At 45.8% G+C, this 7,928-nt stretch overlaps 1 long non-coding RNA gene across 1 annotated transcript in view; it reads right to left on the bottom strand.

Annotated features, from left to right (window-relative positions):
• Positions 1–359: 359 nt before the first annotated feature.
• The window catches only part of LOC109293121, an 8,013-nt gene continuing 444 nt past the window's right edge, over positions 360–7,928 (bottom strand). The window contains exons 2-3 of the long non-coding RNA XR_002096251.1: positions 7,593–7,594; positions 360–371 (exon numbers count right to left, since the gene is read on the bottom strand). This is a non-coding gene — a long non-coding RNA (uncharacterized LOC109293121). The remainder of the gene's footprint in view (positions 372–7,592; positions 7,595–7,928) is intronic.

Genomic DNA, 7,928 nt, shown 5'->3' with positions numbered 1-7,928 from the left:
CCACCTCCACCTGTAAGTTATGTGTTGATGAGCTGCAGAATATTGTATGTGGATACAAATAACTGAAAGAGAAAAAGTCTACGAGAACTGGAGCAGGCTGAGGGACACGTCGTTATCTTGCACCTCCACCCCTCCACTTTTGTACTGGCTGGCACATAAGCCACCAGCATAAGAATTTAAAAACAAAAAAGCCAGGACCAAGTCATGAATCATGTAATGACACTAGCATGAGATACTCCAGCTTTCTAAAATTAAAGTGGATCCTTATTACAAGAGCTATTAATGGACGTGCTGCAAATAAAATTCAGGTCAGGTGCTCATAGATGGACTCCCTGGTGCCTCTGCCAAACTCTTCCCTCCTGAAATCTGTGCTCCTCTCTCCCAGTTCCCTGCAGTTTGTCACACGCATTGGTATTCAGTGTGCCTTTCGGCTGCTCTACAGGGTGTGCGGTCTGCTTATAGGATTACCACCCACAACAGTAACTACTCTAAAGCCAGAAGCTGAGTATGCATATGGGGTGGAAGAGGGGCACAAGCAGGGGTGAATGGGAATGATGCTTGGAAGAAGTGGGCTGCTTGGTTTTTTTCCCCCTCTTTGGTTTGTGCTCTTTTCTTTATTTACCAGATGGGGTTGTTTGAAGTGGGTTATTTTTTTTTATGTATCTTACTGCAAGAACTGAAGTGCAAACATCCAAAAAAAGAAAGAAAGAAAAAAGAAAAAAGGGCCCACATCTTTATCAAAAGACAACATCAAATTAATTTCTCTCCGTTCTTGGGAACTCATGTAAAATTTATAGGCTGTTTTTTAATTTGCTCTAGTGCGGGCAGCATGTCGTTTGTGGTACAGGGGAGGTAGGGGTGGAAGGAGGCGGAGGGGGTGGGGCGGGAAAAGTGAGCAGCAGAATTGGCTGTGCTGACACAGGCCCATACATGGAATGACCTTGCTCGCATGCCAAACTTCACACGGAACAATAATGAGAAGCCAGCAGAACTAATCAATTTGGAACGGGGCCCATTCCCTCCATCTCCCTTGCTCAGCCTGGCCACTTAGCATTCAAGTGGTGTCCCGAGCTTTTCGTACAAGGCTGCCCTTTGAACACAAACACAATGACTTCTCTTACATAACCCAACAGGCAATTTAGCAGGTTCACAACCTAAAATAGAAGCAGAATTAGTTTTTGTATTAACGTACCTTATTGCCCATCCCAAATCCGTTCGCTTCTCCTTTTCCCTGGCTGGACTACAGAGCCACAAGGACACTGCCCTTTCAACTGGCTAGACAGAGTGCAGGGAAGAAGAGGGAGGCACCACGACCAGGCAGCTAGGAAAATCCAGCAGGGTGCCACTTGATAACCTAATAAAGGAGAAAATATGGCCTCTACCCCTGACTCACTGACACAAGGTCACTTAGTTCAGGGTTTTCAACAGCCTTTGCTTAATTGTGGAGACGGTCAGTTTTCAGAGGCCCAGATCGTTTCAAGACAGATAAAACTTCAGCCAGAAACATCTCAGGCTATAGACAGCTAGTGAATTATGCACCGAAGCTGTCAGTGTCCGCATAGTCAAGTCAGGGAGATTGGGTCTAAAATGTGCTAGGAGCTGAGACAAGCTTTACCACCAAAGTCAGAAGCACCTGGGAGACTTTAAGGACACGAGGTACCCTTATGATCATCTAGTCTGACCTCTTGCATAACAAAAGCCAGAAAAGTCCACCCCGTGGATCCCTTTCAACAACAACCCCCAGCTGATGGATTCGTGTCATCTCCTGGGAATCTCAGCTTCCATTCATTCTCAGCTCTCCCAGCCTCATGAACTTGGAGGAAGCTTAAAAATGTTCCCTCTAAAGAGTCAAGCTAGAGAAAAGAACCTGCATTACATATTATCCTTTATAATTTTTAAACACTTGAGATTGGCAACAGGGCAATAATTTATGGTTGAACTAAAGTATATCTTTTGAAAGAAAGCCAGTCTAGATTTAAAGACTTCAGCACTCTCCCTCATTCCTACGTCACTGTCTCAATTGTTAGGTGCCTTCATGGTTAAAAAAAAGTGAGCTTTTTTTGGTGGGAGGAGAAGGGGATCTTGAACTCAGAGATGAAAGAGCCTGTATCCTAGCCTTAATCTCCTGAGTCACCCATTCCCACATCTAGAAAGGAAGATGAAAAAAAGCATTACAAGTTCCAATGTGAAAGGTACATTAGAAATGTTCAGAAAACCTGAAGAGATCAGATTAAATGTCTATACCAGGGCATTTTATCATGCTTTTTTTTCATTTTTATTTATTTTTTAGGATTGATTGAATTTCACACCTGCTTCAAAATATAGCATCAGGAAGTAAACCTAAAGAATACCCCAGGCTGGGGACCTGTTCCATTCCCACTGCCGCATGGACAGAGGGGTAAACTCATCCATGTCAGCACTGTGGGAAGGGAGGGAATAAGTGGCAAAAAAAAAGAAATCTCTGCCATTCGGGGGTGGGGTCTGTCCCCCGCAGCTGCAGAACGAAACGCCAGGCTGCGTAAACACACTTCAAAGATGCCACACTATTAAAAATACATGGACATCATGTGGATCTAAGCTAAATACATATGGCCTTTGATTGTCTGGCATTTCCAATTCATACAGGAACACTACTGCTATGCATTATTGATGATCAGCAGCATTTTGCCATCTCAAACTAAGGATGGGTTCTTTCCCCGCCCCTCGCCCCTTGCTCAGAGATTGAACTGTTTAATTAAGCTTTGATTAACTGTATTTACAATTCTAACTGTCACTGATTTAGTTCAGGAGCCTCTGCTGTTGCCAGCTGCACTCCTCGTTGTTGGAGACAGGGCACCATTTGTAAGGAAGCTCACCCTCCAGGGGTCTCAGCTGCCTGCTGCGATTGCCAGGGCACATCTGTCCGGCAGAGTTCTTTTGGCAGGCACAACACTAAAGTTGGAGGTAGTTTCTGAGTGAAGGAGCCCAGCCGATGTTCCTCTGGGGGGAAGGGGATGAGTCACGCAGCAAATGGAGAGGAAGACCCTGATGTGAGAGGAAAGAGAATCGCTTATTCAGCTGGTGCTGGGCACGGTACCGCAGCAGCAAGGAGAGTCTGGCTGTGAGTGACAGGGCATGGCTGCAGGAAAGGTCACGCTACAGAGAGTCCCAGATGGTGCTGACAGAGCACTGCTGTGTGTTGGCTTCTGCTACCCGATTCTCAGCTAGCGCTATCAAGGCAATACTGGGTGCATCGATATGTTCATCAATGTGCAGTACGTATTGCACATTTAGTTTAGTACTTAATGAAGTACTAACTAAATGCGCAGTAACTATGGTTACTGAGCAGTAGTGCTGGTGCATGGTTTTTTTGTGATGCTTACTGTGCAGTAAGCCTAATAACATTGCCCAGTAGCTTATTAGCACAGTTTTTGACCAGCATGTTACTGGGCAGTGTTATTAGGCTATTATGTAGTAAGGGTCTCATGTAAATGCGCCCACTGTGGAGAAGCTCAATGCAGCTCATACCCCACCTAGCCATCCCAGATCATGGGTGGGAGGGATGAGCATGCTGCTCGATTCCCTGCTAGAACCATGGACTTACAGCTGGGGTGAAGCTCAGATTGCTGTGCTTGCAAGTGTGCACTGACGGCACTGCTGGAAGGAAGCTTATCCTCCCAGAAACCCTTCAATCATTCCTCTCTCTGATCCAGTCTGGGAATTTTCTCTAAAGGGAATGCTCCAGCAGTGAGAATTCAGGAGAAAAGAAGAAGATGTAGAAAGAGAAAAGCAGAGTCATTACAGCTGGGAAACAGCTCTTGAAACTTATTAGCTCATGACTCATCTCTCTGAAAGGAGCTAATACCTTAATTTCATATTTCTCTGCTCAAATGGAGGCTAAAGCATAAACTGAAATGAAACTTTACACTAATGGCTTCTTAATTACACCCATCTAAAAGCAATTACCTGAGTTTTAACAGATATAAAGTTAGGGTTGATGTGACCACTCGATGGGAAGTGCACCGTGAGGTCATCTGTGAAGAGGTCCATAGCAAGGAGGCACACAGCACCAAGCCAGAAGTGAGCCATGTCTGATAACCCCCTCAGCCCACAGCACCGTTGCTTTCTGGGCTAGTAAAAAAGAAAGTGAGCGTAGATGATATGCAGGAAGAATGGCTCTTCTACATGGGAAAAATTTCCTGGGAGTTCCTGGCCTTTTTCCTCCTGCAATAGGATCATGTGTCTATACAATGCAAACCCCGATAAACTGGTCACCATTAGGACAGAAACAGCAGTCTAGTGCTCAGGGCAGGCCCCTGGAAAGCCAGGACTCCTGGGTGCTAGCTTTGACAGTATGACCTTGAAACATCCATGTTATTTCTTTGTTCCACTTTTTTTTCACTTTAAACTGAGGATAATCCCTGACTATCTCAGAGTAGATTTGAGGGTAAACTCACGCTTGTTCAAAGCTTTGGGATTCTTGGCTGAAAGTGTCATCATCATCATCATCATCATAAGGGTAGATTTCTTCTGGATATTGTATCTGATTTATCACCTTTTCCTCTAATTTAGACTTTCCGAGCTAGAGTCACAATGAGACTCTGACACAAAGTCCAGAGTGAGGAGAAATGGGAGTAACTGCAGGTACCATGCTATGCATGAAGGTACCTATGCTTAAAAGCAGCAAATGCTGTGGAGTGGGGTGTTAAATCCCAGCCACCTCCAGGCCTTAGAAGCTTGAATCTGGGCTGCAGGAGCCCAAGTGAAGGGAGGCAAGCACCCACCACTTTTTCTTTACAAAAACAAGCAGAGAGGTCAATCCTTTCTTTCAAAATACCCCTGCTCCTAGGACTATTCATGTATTTTTTCCAAAGCTTGTTGAGTGGGAAATATATAAAGCGTCCCTGCAGCAGGAACTGGAATACATGTCTCCTCATTTCCAGATGAATATATTAACTACTAAGCTAGGGAGTTGTGCTCAACTTTTCTCCAAGGCTCTGGCCCAATGTATATTTAATTATGCCAAGCAAAGTGGAACAGGTTAAAAAAAAAAAGAGGAATTTGCAATACCGTCAACCCAGCGTGCTCTGGAAAAGTGATTTAGACAGTCTCCCAGAAGGTGCCAGGAATGAAGCTAAATCTACTCAGGAAGTGGAGGGACTTGAACCTACACCACCTACATCCTGTGTAAGGGGATCTAACCACTGAGTTATTGCTTAATTGCTGGGTGTGTATATGGGGGCATTAAACCTACTTCTCTGGCTATGTCCAAGTTATTGCCTAAGGCATTGGTGTGTTCTGAGTAGGGCTAATGGGTCAGAGCCGTTCCATGATAAAGGCAGAGGAACATCTGCTTACGGTGTTAATGTGGATTGGGTCTAAGATCATTGCTTAACTTGCTCAGTAGTGTCAAGACCAATGAAATCCAAGGCCTGCCTGCTTTAGGTGCCTGGGGACATTTAGCTTCCAAACCACAGGGGGCCCACAGATTTTAAGCGTTCTAGGCTATGGGAACTGAACAGCAGTTTTGAGGATTACACTTTTGCTTACATGTGTCTACTGTGGGAATGAGGTGGGACTTGGGCTCCTAAGGCCTTGTGCAAATGTGTGTCCAAAGGAATGAAAATATCTACAGCTTAAGCCTCATTAGTGACCAAGAGGGCTTAGGACAGGGGTGGACAAGATTGCAGATTCAGCTGGCGGCTGGACTCCATTTCCCAGCAGCGCCTACCCACATAGCTGCGGCCAGTTTCCATGGAGACCCCAGGAGTCCAGGGCTGTGATAGCGCGGGGCAAGGGTTTCCATAGAGACAGGGCCCAGCAGCACCGGCATTGCACTCGGCAATCTTGCAGCAGTTACATTGTGGTCCAGAGCTAGGGCAGAGCTGCAAGCTGCTGCCTGCACACCCTTGCCTGGGGCACGTGAGCAACAGATTGCAATTCTGCCCTGGGTTCAGACCATGCTGTCACCACTGCAAAGTCCTGGCCCTGGAGCAGATCCCCTCCCAGCCATGCACCCTGCCAATGCTGCTGGGGCCAGTCTCCATGGAAACCTTGGCCCTACACTGTCCTGGCCCTGTCACTGCTGGTGTCTCCATGGAAACTGCCTGCACCAACATGGACAGGGGCTGCTGGGAAAAGGAGCTGGCTGTGGGCCTGATTTGGCCTGCAGGCTGGACTCTGCCTGCCGTTGGGTTAGGACCTCAGTTTCATGGCTCACCTGGAACACAGTAATTTCAGCAGGAAAGCAGTTTCCAACACCATACTGGGGCCACATTTCAATAGAGACTCAGAGAAGCAAGAGCGTGTTATACCAGATCATCTTCTCACTGTCAGCACCTTCCATCCTGGCTCAGCTCTTGTCCATTAAGCAGAAGTTCCCTTTAAACTGCCATAAAGAACTCAATGCACACAGATGTCTGCCAAGGAGTCGGGCACCCAAGATCCCCTGGTGGGCCCTTGTGCCGCGTCGCACCACTGAATGAGATAATACAATTATTGGATAATTAGAGTCATCAGAAAGTATTCTGCAATGGCAGACTTTTAATTGACTTCCCCATTAATAGATAATGATCATGCTGCTTCTCTTGCCAATGTGACGCCTCCCAGGAGATAGAAAGGTAAGCTTTTGACCCGAGGAAGAGAGTGACCAGCTGTCCAGAGTTCATTCAGGGTTAACCACTTCCTTCCAACTTGCTTGGAGAAGAGGAGGGAAGCATCAAGCTTAAACTGAGAGGAGTAAAGTGAGAGAGGGTTCTTCTGGTTAGCAGTGAGCTACAAAGATAAAGGAAAACAGGACCCCCAACTTCATTCTTCCCATCTTTATGTGTCTGATGGAGCTGCCCAGGGAATAGAGAATTCCATTTCACAACAGAACCGGGGGGTTTGAAATTAGTTTTCAAACATTTCCATGAAATGGAAATTCTCTCATGTCTGCCTATGGACCAAACCTACCAGGTTTTTAATTGCATGCACACTCTCTCTGTTTCTATGTGCGACTGGAAAGACCACCCTAGACCTCAGCAACTTTCTTGTCAAAACCATCAAAATCCATACGTCTCTGAAGTCACAGAAATAAAGGGCTCCAAGGAATCTTAAGAAGTTCTCTGGTCCAAATCCAACCCCCTGCACTGAGGCAGGATCACTTATACCCCGATTGTCCCTGATGGACCACCTCCCACGAGCCTCCAGTGAAACAGGCTCCAAAGCCTCCCTCGGTTGCCTGTTCTACAGTCTCCCTGCCCCGACCATTAGACATTTTTCCCGCATACCTAACCAAAATCATTGTTGGAAATGATGTTGCTTTTTGATTGTTCTTCCCCCAGTGGCCAGAGAGAACAATTGATCACCACCCTCTCAACAGCAACCTTTTACATAAAACAACTGTTATATCAGTCCTCAGTCTTTTTTTCCCCTAGACTGAGCAGACCAATTTCTTCCAACCTTTCCTCATAGATTACACTTAGTAAATCTCGTATCATTCTCCCTGCTCTTTCTGAAGTCTCCCCAAGTTGATATAACGCATTTCAGTGAGTGCTCCAAACTAGCTCTGCTGCTTAGACTCTAAGCTCTTTCGACGACTGACGGACTCTCTTAAAATATGTCCCTAGCACAACTGGCCAGGAATCTCACTTGAGACTTTCAGGTGCCATTATAACACACCCACAAAACCATCTGCTATTCACACAGGAGTCTGAAGCCATCCTCTAGGCTGTTGCACCGGCTGACTCTTATACTGTCAGCAGCAAGCGATAGCCGCACATGGAAGAAAGCAAAGTCTGCCTATTTTCCTGTACTACATATATTCTTAGGCTGGGTTTAGGTGGTGTAAATCAGTATTGAAATTTGCAGCTGTACTGACTTGCACCAGCTGTTGATTGTGCCCTCTTTATTCCTTAAGAGCAACACTAAAAAAAAAAAAAAAAAAAAAAAAAAAAAAAAAAAAAAAA

This window comes from Gavialis gangeticus, unplaced genomic scaffold (genome assembly GCF_001723915.1).
Source record: "Gavialis gangeticus isolate Ggan-Ray unplaced genomic scaffold, GavGan_comp1, whole genome shotgun sequence".
Lineage (NCBI taxonomy): Eukaryota > Metazoa > Chordata > Crocodylia > Gavialidae > Gavialis > Gavialis gangeticus.
The sequence above is the reverse complement of the archived record's forward strand: the minus strand, read 5'-3'. Positions and strand labels throughout refer to the sequence as shown.